Here is a 13,157-nt window from a genome sequence, read left to right as displayed (position 1 = left end):
TTAATCATATTTCTAAGACTAGCTTGTTAACTTATTTTGTATTTTATAAGTTTTGAATAGATTTTATCATTTTTTATTTTATTTAAAATACTAATTAAAAGGAAAAAAAGAAAAAAAAAAAAAAAGGAAAATTTTATCCTAAACCACCCATTCCCATAACCTACACCCATTACCCCATTTTCCCACAATCCTCTCCTCCATGCACACACACGTAACACAACGCCCTCACACAACACTATATATATTACACATACACGGACAGTGAGAAGGGCTACAAGAGAAGACAACAATATTGAAAAACATCAAGCCATAGAAAGAAAAAAAAAAAGGAAAAACAAAGTTCACGAGAGAGGAAAAGTGAAAGTTTCAAGGTTTTCATTCACGGTTTCATGGCCGTGGCTCCACTACAAGAAATCTAATTTTTAGTGGCGAAAAAAGTCGCCACTAAAGGATGAAATGTCGCCACTAAAGACTTTTGGTTGCGACAAATATGGCGTTGGTAGTACTTCCAAAACTAAAGGCTATTTGCAACGACAAAGTAACGTCACCACAATAGAAAAGTATTTGTGGCGAGTATTATCGCCACAAAAGGTAGACAATTTCGCTACAAATTGTATTTTGACAAAACACATATTGGTTAGGTCGCCACTGATATACAAGAATTAGCAGCGACTTTACCACTGCAAATTCACCATCATCTGCGACGACATATTTCTCGCCACAAAATCTCAATCATCTGTGACGACTTATTTCTCGCCACAAAAACCTATCTATTATCCGGGACGACTTATTACTTGCCATAAAATCACCATTATTTGTGATGACTCATTTCTCGCTTGAAAACCCTTGCTATTAACTGTGACGACTTATTTCTCGCTACAAAATCACCATCATCAGTGATGACTTTTTCCTCGCCGCAAAAATTTTTTATTAGCAGCAACCTTTGTTGCCATAAAATTAGTATCACTAGTGACCACATATTTATATTAGTAGCAATCCATGTCGCTCCTATATCTTTAAATATTAGTGGCGACTCTTATATCTTGTTGCTAAAAATAAACTTATAATAGCAAAATCATTGCCACATATCTACTTAATCATTAGTGGCAAGTCTCATTTTGCCACTAGATTAAATTTTGTGCTCAAATAAAAATATTATTTTCATCAACCAAAGAATTGAATTTATTCAATAACTACATTAGACAAAATTGACAACAAATTTAAGAACTACATATAATATTAGCTATTAAAAGTATCCCATAGCATTTTACAAAATTATTCTCCGACTAAATATTACAAGTACTTCAATTACTAAGAAATCAACGATACATACATTAATAATGATATATATAGTACTTCAGTTTTATCATATTCATACATATGATCAAAAATCTAACATGTATTCTACGCCTTCATGCTCTTGTTTAAGAACGCCCCTGCCATTAAAACACACTAAGTCACTTTATGATTATAGAAAAAAAAATGCATACATATACTGAATGAACTAAAAGGCAGTGGTGAAGATTTCATTAACGAGGTGACAAATTCTCCCCTGAAATGATTAATTCCAACAACACCCTTGAAAAGATTAAAGTGTACGTAAATCTTGTAAACTTTTTAGACCAGAAAATGGTACTTCTAATATAATATCTCAATAGATCAATTTCCAATCTAATATCTCAATAGATTGTAAACTTTTTAGACCAAAAAATGGTACTTCCAAATTCAAACAAACCTGTAGCTAGCAATTAGTCAATACATTCCAATTCAGACAAACCTGCTGCTCTTCCCTACACAGCATTATACACCCTAGCTCTTAGTGGTCAGACCAATTTGACCCATCAAATCCAAAGGAAAACAAGTCCATGATATACTTTTTCAATAGGTTCTATAACCTATACATCTTAACAAGCAAAAGATATGCTTTTTCAACAGTTTCTATAACCTATACATCTTAACAAGAAAATCCTATACCTTCTGTATATTTTTTTTTTTAATTTGATCTTTTCCGATGCAAATCTCAAGCTTTAAGCAATTTCATAGTTTGACAAAGATTCTAGAAATACCATGCAAATGTATCCCCACTTGAACTAGCTTTCAGAAAATTATCTCAATAATAAGAGGGAAAATGATAGGGTGGATCAATATATTCATACCATCATATAAGATAGACAGATTATTACATTCAAGAGATCTAAGGGGAGTGGATAGAATTACACTGACAAACAATCACCAAAGAGAGTAAAAGAAGCAAGAAACAAAGCTAAAAAGAATGTCGATGGCTAGTTTTACTACAAAGCACCAATCACAGGAAATTACACTGACAACCAATCATCCTTTGTTTTCTTTCTTTGGTAATATTTCCAGAATTTCATTGTCCTTAGCCTATTTTCACATTTTCATTTGTAAATAATGAATTTGTATTTGTGACTTGCAGAAAAAAGAATGTCAAAGTGCTGATGGTTCTTTTCTGGACAATGAGTTGGACAAGAAAGTACCTGATGCATTCCAGCCATGAGAGCAGCTATTTTTTATTAAAATATTTTTTCTACTTCTCCTTTCATGTGTTCACGCTCCTCTTTCAGTTTCTTTTGCAAATCCTGATCCATATCTCTTTTCAAATCGGTAGCCATTTGTTCACGCTCTTCTTGCAACTTTCTTTCCATGTCAAGTTGCATCTCATGACGCATACTTTCTACCGCTGAAGACACGCTAGCCTCTATGTTTGCCTGTTGTGTTTGATTCTTTTTAGGAGGCTTCTTACCATGTCCTTTTTCTCAAACATATCCCGATCTCTCACCAAGAACTGAAGATAAAATCTCATCTCCGGTCATGCGAAGCTCGATCTCTTCGGACTGTTGTTCAACAACAAGTTGCTGGAGTTGTCCCTATAATGATAACCATTTACAACCATTGGTTAATATATTGAGAGTAACTTATAGTACATCAAAAAGGTAATATAGTAGTGATTTCAGAAAATTACATGAATCTATTTAGATTGAGGATCCAGCCATACACGTTCTCCATTAACATTCTTACGTGTGTGTTGGATCTCCCAGATTTTATCTGGTGTATCTTTTTCTCCTGTTAAAGGATTTCTCTACAATATCAAAAGGAAAAATATGTTTACATAACCAAAAAATTATATAGAATTATATAAATATCAAAGAAGTATATGTAATAATAAGGGACAAATATGATGTATCTTAACCGTAGATTCCTCTACTTCTGCAAATGATCTTGAACCACAACAATGTTTAGCTATTTGTTTTTCTCGATTTCTTTTGTTTCTCTCGCTGACGACCTGCACTTACGTGAACAGATAGAAGTCAGGCTATAAGATAGAAACATCAAGTTGCAGGTTCACCATTCTGCATTTGAAATACGCTAGTCTAAGAAACTGTAAAAAAGGTGCTATTACTTGGCTTGCCGTTAACAAAACTTGATGTGATAAGAAAAACATCTAGGTTTGAAGGTGTATAGCAGTTATATTTGAAGGTACAAACCTATATTTTCTCAAACCAAATTTCAATTATGTGTTCATTACCTTGAATTTATCACTGCCAAAATGTTCCACTAAGTGCTTCCAGTCATCCAACTCAACATCCTCCAGACGATATGACAATATATCTTTATCATTGCTATATCTAGAGTAGATAACATGTAATCGAGCTTTTCCTGCTCTAAAAAGTAGTTGCATAGTGCTTACCACAAAACCTTGCAACTTATGCTCTAGCAGCTCATTTCTAACTTCAAATTTATCCTGCACATTTGTTAAACAAACAGAAACTGAGAAATACTATTTGGCGTTAAAGAATAATATTAAAATACTGTTTGGTCTGCAAGATTCACTTCCAAGAACATAACCTTAGAAGTCAACTTCCAAGCTCAGATTCTGTTTTTTGTTAACATAAAAGAGAAAGAAACCAACATGTCATGGCTGCAGACAATTAAGGTTTGCAAATGCTATACCAGGTCGCCCCCGTAAGATACGGGTAATATTTCTCCACACAGTAATGTAGATTGCACGAAAAGAAGCATTCATCATCACAGCCCATTTTTTGGCAATTTGTGAAGATCCCGTGACTTGTTATCCTCATTGATAACTAAATAGAGATTTTATCCAGAAAAAAAATTTCAATCATACAAAGACACGTTAACTAGTCAATCGAACACACAACACAGTTTACTAAAGCTCACAGACCATGTAAGATGTTTTCCATATAGAATTTGATACAGTAACAGTCAAGTAAGATGCTTTCCAAGCTCAGATTTTGCTTTTTTTTATGAACATAAAAGAGAAAGAAACCAACATGTCATGGTTGTAGACAATAGAAAAAGTATTTTCAATCATACAAAGACACCGTAACAAGTCAACCGAACACATAACTCTATTTACTAAAGCTCACAGAACATATAAGATGTTTTCCATAGAGAATATGATACAGTAATAGCCAAACAAGAGAAAGAAACCAATACAATATTAAGAGTCATTACCTTGACCCTATACCACATTGCTTCTCCATGTTTTAGAACTATCTTCTACCAAATTCCAACTCGAAATGAGACAGTGGTTCTCATGATCCAACCACAGTAACTGATAATGTCTTTAGCTCCAGAACCCACGGGTCTATCAATGTCATCTGGAATCATTATTTTAATTTTTCCTCCATGTTTAAACTTAAAATCCACAGTTTTGGATTTGTATTTCCCTCTCCCTTTCTTTTTATTGATGTGGGAAACTGCAAACCAAAAGAATATATTATTATAAAATAAAATGTATATTTAGATTAACCCAATAAAGTGAACTAACCTGCACCAGTGTTAGCCTCTACACTAAGGTGTACACTTTCATCTAGATTTCTTGGTGATTGTGTCTCTACGGATGTCCTTTGGATAGGGCCTGTTTGCATTTGCTGTGTTTGTAGAGGTCCTTTGCTTGGATTAGATGATTGTCCAGTATCTAAACAAGTCCCAACAAATCCTATTGGTTGTATTTGTGGTTGAGATATTGTATCAGAACTAAAATGTTCTGGAAAACTGCCACGGCCGCGTCCACGTCCCGCACCTTCTCTTCCACTTCTACCTCGTCCCGTTCCTCTCATTTTCTAATTTAACATTGGTCTTCTTCTTCATAATATTTTTTAGTCATATGTCTAAAATTCTTGAAGTTATTAATGTGGATCTATCATCCTTAGAGAATAAGGACGCATATTTATCATTCTTGGAAAATTCAAGGCTCAGATTTTGCTTTTTTATGAACATGAAAGAGAAAGAAACCAACATGTCATGTTGCAGACAATGTTTACAAATGAATGTTATACCAGGTTGCCCCCCAAGACACGAGTAAGATTTCTCCACACAGTTATGTAGACTTTCCAGAAAGCAGCATTCATCATCACAACCTATTTTAAGGCAATTTATGAACATCACGTCACTTGTTATCCTCATTGATAACTTAATACAAATTTTATCTAGAAAAAGCATTTTCAATCATACAAAGACACCGTAACTAGTCAACCGAACACACATCACAATTTAGTGGAGCTCACAAACCATGGAAGATGATTTCCATAGAGAATATGATAAAGTAATAACAAATAGAAACTTATCACAAATGAATGTTCTGGCCAAACTAAAAAATAAAGTATACAATATGATTTTAAATTATTATAGTTTCCTATACGCAGGTGCGAGGGGAAAAGAATCAAACATGCATTCATTAACATTTTGAAGAGTACAATCAAGTTAGTGTAGTGATTAGGCTAGCAGTACAGGGATGATCAGAAAAAATACTGGTGTGACAATTGTAGTGTAGTGAATGGGGATATCAGTGATGTAGTTAGAATTTACCAGAATGCATAGAAGTTCTAGTCTCAGAGATCGTGCCCCCAACTTTTGAACCAAATGTAACTGCCTCAACCTCCACCAAAGCTAGAGTCATGATCTATAGACCCTATAAAAAATGACCAGCGAGTTTGAGGGGCCGTCAACGTATTCGGTCATAGCAAAACGATTTGAGGCTCAGATAAGTGATTAACTCAAGCAATGAGTTCTTTGACACTACCATGGCTGAAAACTCGAGAATACGGGCTGCCCCGCCAAGATACAGTCCTGAAACAACAATGCCAGGTTCCAGATTCTCAATAACAATCAATCATCACAGCCCTATCATTTTCAACCATACAAAGACACCGTAACTAGTCAACCGAACACACATCACAATTTTGGTAAAGCTCACAAACCATACAAGCTGATTTAAATAGAGCATATGATACAGTAATAGTCAAACAAATAGAAACTAATCACTAAAGTAATGTTCTGGATAAACTAAAAAATGAAGTAAGCAATGTGATTTTAAATTATTATAGTTTCCCATACGCAGGTGTAGGGGAAAAAGAATCAAATATGTACTCATTAACATTTTGAAGAGTACGAGCAAATTAGTGGAGAGATTAGGCTAGCAGTACAGGGATGGTGAGAAAAATACTGGTGTGATGCACAGGAAGCCATAGATGTTTTAATCTTAGGGATTGTGCCCCCAACCTTTGAACCAAAGGCAACTACCTCAACCTCCACCAAACCTAGAGTCATGATATATAGACCTCCTAAAAAATGATCAGCAAGTTTGAAGGGTCGTCAATGTATTTGGTCATAGCAAAATACTTGAGGCTCGGATAAGTTATTAACCCAGGCAATGAGTTTTCTGACACTGCCATGACTGCAAACCCGATAATATGAGTTGCCCCACCAAGATACAAGCCTGAAACAACAATGCCAGGTTCTATTTCTTAATAACAACCAATCATCACAGCCCTATTATTTTCTTTTCATTCCATTGTTATATGGTTCTGTTGTTGCTTTGCCAACGCAGTCTTTGAGAAATAGAGGACTCTCAAACTCTTAAGATTCACTTCTAAGCACACAACCTGTGAAGTCAACTCCCAACAGTACCTATGTTTTCTTCTGTTAATTAATTTTCTAATTAAATATCAGTCTTCTTCTCTATAATATTTTTTAGTCATATGTATGAAATTATTAAAGTTATTAATATGGATCTATCATCCTTAGAGAATAATGAGGCATATTTATCATTCTTGGAAAATTCAAGGCTCAGATTTTGCTTTTTTATGAACATGAAAGAGAAAGAAACCAACATGTCATGGTTGCAGACAATGTTTGCAAATGAATGCTATCCCAGGTCGCCCCCCAAGACACGAGTACGTAAGATTTCTCCACACAGTGATGTAGATTTTCCAAAAAGAAGCATTCATAATCACTGCTTATTTTAAGGTGATTTGTGAAGATCACGTCACTTGTTATCCTCATTGATAACTTAATACAGATTTTATTCAAAAAAATTATTTTCAACCATACAAAGACACTGTAACTGGTCAATCAAATATACAACACAACCTTCTGATCTGGAGTCAGATGCACTACCATTACGGCATGGATGACAAAAGAAAGAATTTGAGACTTGGGTAAAATGAGAGAATGAAGACAGTATCATGGATGTAAATCCTATCGATGTTGTAAGACAAACTGCGAGAAGAGAAGCAATTGTATCTCGACTTCTTTGTACTTATAGTCAAGATTACTCATCTATAACAAAGACTGCAAAATTGGGTGGGCAAAGATAACACAAATCCCATGTTGGGGGAACGGTCCCTTAGACAAGAACTTCTATGGCTTTCAGTGTAACTCTAACTACAACACTAATATCCTCATTCACTACACTAATTGTCACACCAATTTTTGCCTCCTCATCCCTGTACTGCAAGCCTAGTAACCTATTAAACATTAAACTATAAAATTTTCTCTGCAACAATACCAAAAGGTCTAGAAATTCAAAAATGAACTTTCAACTTACAAAAATAAAGATAACAATAACTCGCTGACAATTTTTAAAATCAAAAAATAACAAAATACAAAAAATGAATTAGTGAAAAACATAAATTGTACCTTCATCTCTAACCTCAAGAATTTTGAACTCGATTCCTTCGCCCTTCGACCTTACAAAATTCTGTTCCTACAGATTTTCAAATAGATTAAAGAAATTGCACATGTAATCTAAAAAATTACATATATACCGAAAAGGGTTTTGACCACATACCTTGGAGCACCAACTTTGAAAACCTTATTTGAGAAAAAATAAAAAAATTTAGCAAAGAGATACCCTGTTCCTGTAAAAAATTGAGTTAATAGAAATGCATGTGAAAATAAAAAATGCCTATACGCCAACAAATCAATTTAAGAAATAACTTTAGAAAACCCTATTTCAGTAAACAGGAAATTTTTTAGGCATTTCATCTAACAAATTAAGCTAACTCATTTAGGAAATTTGAGATTTGAGAAAAGTTTTAACCAACAAACCTAACAAATTTCAGCTAACCCATTTAGAGAATTTTGTTTCTTCAATGGGTTTGAGATCTTTCTTGAAAGACGATGAAGGTTGAGCAAAGCTAGCTTGACTTTCAGCAGAGAGAGACGATGAAAGAGCAGCTTGAGCTTTAGCAGAGAAAGGGACTATGAAAGAGAAATGAACTCTTCTTTCTTTTCTAATTATCTAAAAAGTCCTTAATTATATACATACCAGAAGCTTCCTATTATTAAAATTTTTAAAAATAAAATAATTTACTTTTAGTGGCGACGTTGTCGCCACAAAATTAATTCAGAGGCGACATTTTATTAGTCGTCACTAAAAAAATGGAGCGAAAATTTTATTATTAGCGGAAACTGAAATTTTTATTATAGTGACAACTATTAGAGGCGACAAAAATTATCCGACGCTAAAAGATAATGTATTGCAGCGATAATAAATGTCACCACTAAATACTATGTTTTTGCAGCAACATATTGACTCGCCACTAATTGTCGCAACTAAAAACCAGATTTCTTGTAGTACCCCTAAATCAGTAAATTACATTGACTTTGTTTGTGAGTTATCTTTTCAAGAGGTAAACCTCAATTCTTCTTTGTACAATGTAACATCGTGATTATGCGAGATTTGATTCTCATGTTACGAAGTTGTTCATTTTTATATACGATGTTTCAATATAAGGCATATTTCCTTTTTATGTGGATAATTTAAAGTAAGTTGTTGGGTATAATGACATGCATAAAATCCAATTATCACCTTGCTTTGAATAATTCGTTAGATGTTGTATTATACGTTATGCAATTAATTGAAGTTTGGGTGAGATTTTTATTTTATTTTTTTTCTAAATGTTTCTGTATTATTTTTTGCAATACATATAAGATGGCGAGTGCTTCTTATCTTGGGTTAGTTATTGGATTTATTTTCTCCTATAGTGATTAATCTTTAAGATAACATCAATGTGTTAGATGTATGTGCTAGATTTTGTCTTATAACATCACATTCAATTGATATGCAATCGACGTAGCTGTGTTATAAACTATAAGTTATGACTCATGCATGCATGCATGCAACAAAAAGAAAAAAGAAGTTTTAATTAGAAAAAGAAAAAAAAAACGCACAACGCTCGCACTCAGATTGTAAAATGAGAAGAGGAAATCATTAGGAAAAAAAAGGGTTGAAACACAGAACACAAAAAGGGGTTAAAGAAAGTGGGGTGGAACGAAAAGAGACCTGGGGGAGAGAGATTAGAAAAAAAGAAAGACAAGATTTAAAAAAAAAGGGGAAGAGAAAGAAAGAAAAGGGAAAATACAGTAATATGGTATAGATGAAATTCCAAATGTATTTACGAATAATTTATTAAATTAGTGGTCCTTTAAATTTGTCTCTGCTATTTTTTTTTTTATAATATTTCATTCAATTTTCCTTATTATTTTATTGCATGTATTTATTTAAATTTTGTGTTACCTTGATAATATTTATCGTATAAATTGGGTGATGAATATATGAAATTTATGACGAATGAACTCGGATTTTATTCTTGAGATTTTCATTACTTTGTAATCTAATTGAATCATTAGGAGTATGATTAGGTCGATAATAATAATAGACAAATATAGTTGGTTTAAGAAATTATAAAAGTATGTAAGTGAGAGAATAATTATTAAAAGAATAAGTTCCGTTTCTTGACCGAAAGAAAATTTAAAACGTTTAATATGAGTGAAAGTTAATGATGAAGTGGGAAAGCTCTGCTACCGACAATTCGTTATAATTTAATATATCATTTGAAGTCGTTTCAACTGGGTTGGGTAGATTCTAAACCTGTTAGGTGCTTATCTTGACTTGAAAAAATGGGACGATCCATAAAGGCCTCAAAGGCGCGAGAAATGTATCAAAACTTGTGGTATAACCAGAAAGTACTGCTACTGGCAAGCCACACATTAATATAATTAAAGAATTTAAAATAAATTCAAAGTAGGATGTAAGTAACTTTTAGGTTAACAAATATTATGTATCCAAGAGATTAATTTAAGCCAGACGTAAGTCATGAAAGCGAACGTGCTAGAACCATGGAACTCGAGGGGTGCCTAACACCTTCCCCTCGGTCAACAAAATTTCTTATCCGGATTTCTAGTTCGGAGATCAAAAATAAAGAGTCATTTTCTTTTGAAAAGGGATTCAATAAGGTGACTTGGAACACCCAAACTCAATTTCGAGTGGTGACTCTGTAAATAAAATAATCCCTATTCAAAACGTCACTTTAATTGGAAAAACTCATTTTCTCCAGAACCAACTTTTCTAGCGGGGTCGAATGCGGTAAAAATAGAGGTGTGACAGATGGCGACTCCACTGGGGATAACCAGAATTCGAGCTTATATATTGACTTGTTTGGCTTCTTTTAATTTTGATATTGTATATTGTTGGCCTAAATGAGTTATTTGCCTACATGTTTAACTGGGTTGATATTATTTGAATTGCAATATAAATTGTCTTCTCTCGCATACCCATCTGAGTCTTCTGAGATACTTTATATTCGGAGATGCGGTATACGCTCCGAGCCTTGAGATACTAGAGATGTGGCAACGCTCTTGGGAAGGATTCTATAGTCATACATGTTTTAGGATGGGAAGGACCAATGGTGAGGCCGGAAAGCACTGCTACTGGTAAGCTGTCCCTGCCTGACTCGAGTTGTCCGCTCGTTTTATAGCCAGTCTAGACACCTACCTCCATCAGGTTAAACCTAGTGGAACCGAATCTTAGACATAATTATCCCTATTAGATTCTGTTTTATTTGCATCACATGCATTTTTGACTTAGTGGAGGCTCGACAAAGGTTTGAATGTCTAAAAGTACCCTCTTTTAAGACTATCCATTTTCTATGCAACTAGTTGCATTAACTATCAAGCTGTTTCGAATGTTGATCGACTTTAGAAACCATTAACGTAAGAGAGACTGAAAATTGCTCTCTAAAACCTATTCTTTTTTGAAACCCAAATGAGGTGCGAGATTTGCTTTTACAATAAAAGAAGAAAAATAATTTTCTAAATTATCAAATTTGTCCCTAGTTGCACGAACTACGCACACCTGATTCTCATCTCAGTGAGATACGTAGGCAACCTTTCTTAGGTTCGGTGATCCTCTTTCAATTTAAAAAAAAAGGAATGTTAGTCTTCTTCAAAAAAAAAATCCTTAGCCAAAGTAGAAAAAAAAGAAAAGAATGAAAGTGTTTATTGAGATTTAAAAAAGAAAAAAAAATCCTCTTTATTCAAAATTAGAAAAAAAAAAGTTCTTGCTTCATATTTTAAGCTTCCTGAACTACGTTTGACCTTATTCTTGTTTCAACAAGATACGTAGGCAACTCTTCTTTTGAGTTTGGTCTCATCTAAAAAAATAAATCTTGACCGAATAATTGGTACCAACATACTTAAAAATATGAAAAAAAAAATTAAATGTAGTATGAGATACGATAGAGTGGACCAACTTGATTGTGAACTATAGATTCTTATGGTACCTCTAATTATACTAAAGTTGCACTTGTAAAGTTTTCTTGCTCTAAGTCAGGTTTAAAATAAATCTTACCTCATTGTTTCATGTGCTTTAGATTGAAAATTAAAAGACATCGCTCTGTTGATCGCTTGAATGTTTGTTGAGGCAAAATTTTGAGATACACTTGGTTTGGGAAAGGATTGTAGACCTTCTTTGATCCGATTGTGCATTCCAAAATCCACCGAATGACATTAATTCCTAGCACTTCCCCCTTTGAGCCTTAAACCTTTTCCTTGGATAACCACATCTGAGCCTATACATTTCGAGTGCTTATATACACTATCTCTCTTTTGGCCTACCTCATTGAGCGCACTAACTACGTACAAGCTGCGAATGAAGATTCAAGATCAAAGGCGCCAAAGACAAAGAACGTATAGCCCCAGGAGAACAAAAATAAAAGACGACTTCAAAGAAGAAGGAGCAAAAACTCCAATAAAGATGGGGAATCTTCATAAAAAAAATTAATTTTTTTAAAAAATACTTTTATCGAAAAGAAAAAGGGAAAAACTCTAGCACAAGATTCAAACAAAGTCAAAGAAAATACACAACAAGGGGCAAAGAAGCACAACAAAGAAGATCGGGCATCAAACCGCAACAAAAGCACGAAAACAGTGTAGTGCGCATTGAGAAATTAGTCACTTACATCCCAAATGAATATCCTACCCATCCCTAAGCTAACACTACAAGCCAATAACAAGTCCTACTTGATTTTATTCTGATTGTTCTCACATTAGTGGATACTTACATGATGGCCAAGCTTATGGTATCTCATTGAATGCATTGAATACCTTTTTGAGTGTGAGTGCTTCTTGAACGTCCTAAAATCTAAACTCTTTTAGGGTGAGTGAATTAGGACTTTATTTGTGGTAAGGGCACTAGAAACATAAGAATAAGAGCAATTTAAATGCTTGATTTAGAGAAAGACATATACAACAACAACAACAAACCCAGTGTATTCCCACCTAGTGGGGTCTGGGGGGGGTAAGATGTACGCGGTCCATACCTCTACCTCTGATGAAGTAGAAAGGCTGTTTCCGATAGACCCCCGGCTCAAGGCACGAGATACCACACAAACACATAGTGTAGCACAGAAGCAGATTACATAACATAAATACGGCACCCATAAGTAATATAAAGCAGAGGAAAGCAGGGGAAAGCACACAGATTCGTAATACAACATGGAACACGGAACACGGAATCATGACAAGAATAAAACCCCCACAAAGTAATT

The 13,157-nt window shown here is 34.1% G+C and overlaps 1 protein-coding gene across 14 annotated transcripts in view; it reads right to left on the bottom strand.

The window, feature by feature from the left end:
- Window positions 1-1,225: 1,225 nt before the first annotated feature.
- Window positions 1,226-13,157, bottom strand: part of LOC107878543 — a 29,756-nt gene continuing 17,824 nt past the window's right edge. Inside the window, exons 2-12 of one of the 14 annotated variants that reach the window (XR_007057875.1) lie at window positions 8,117-8,186; window positions 7,966-8,032; window positions 5,854-6,114; window positions 4,814-5,405; window positions 4,498-4,742; window positions 3,710-3,763; window positions 3,548-3,630; window positions 3,212-3,304; window positions 2,984-3,100; window positions 2,499-2,888; window positions 1,226-1,436 (exon numbers count right to left, since the gene is read on the bottom strand). The gene's annotated coding sequence lies outside the window, so the exon portion shown is untranslated. Of the gene's footprint in view, window positions 1,437-2,498; window positions 2,889-2,983; window positions 3,101-3,211; window positions 3,764-4,497; window positions 4,743-4,813; window positions 5,406-5,853; window positions 6,115-7,965; window positions 8,033-8,116; window positions 8,187-13,157 lie in introns of all 14 variants that reach the window. The other 13 variants (XR_001676897.2, XR_001676894.2, XR_001676895.2 and 10 more) reach the window with 13 other exon arrangements.

Source organism: Capsicum annuum, chromosome 7 (assembly GCF_002878395.1).
Source record: "Capsicum annuum cultivar UCD-10X-F1 chromosome 7, UCD10Xv1.1, whole genome shotgun sequence".
Classification (NCBI taxonomy): domain Eukaryota; kingdom Viridiplantae; phylum Streptophyta; class Magnoliopsida; order Solanales; family Solanaceae; genus Capsicum; species Capsicum annuum.
This window is presented reverse-complemented; position numbering and strand designations above follow the sequence as displayed.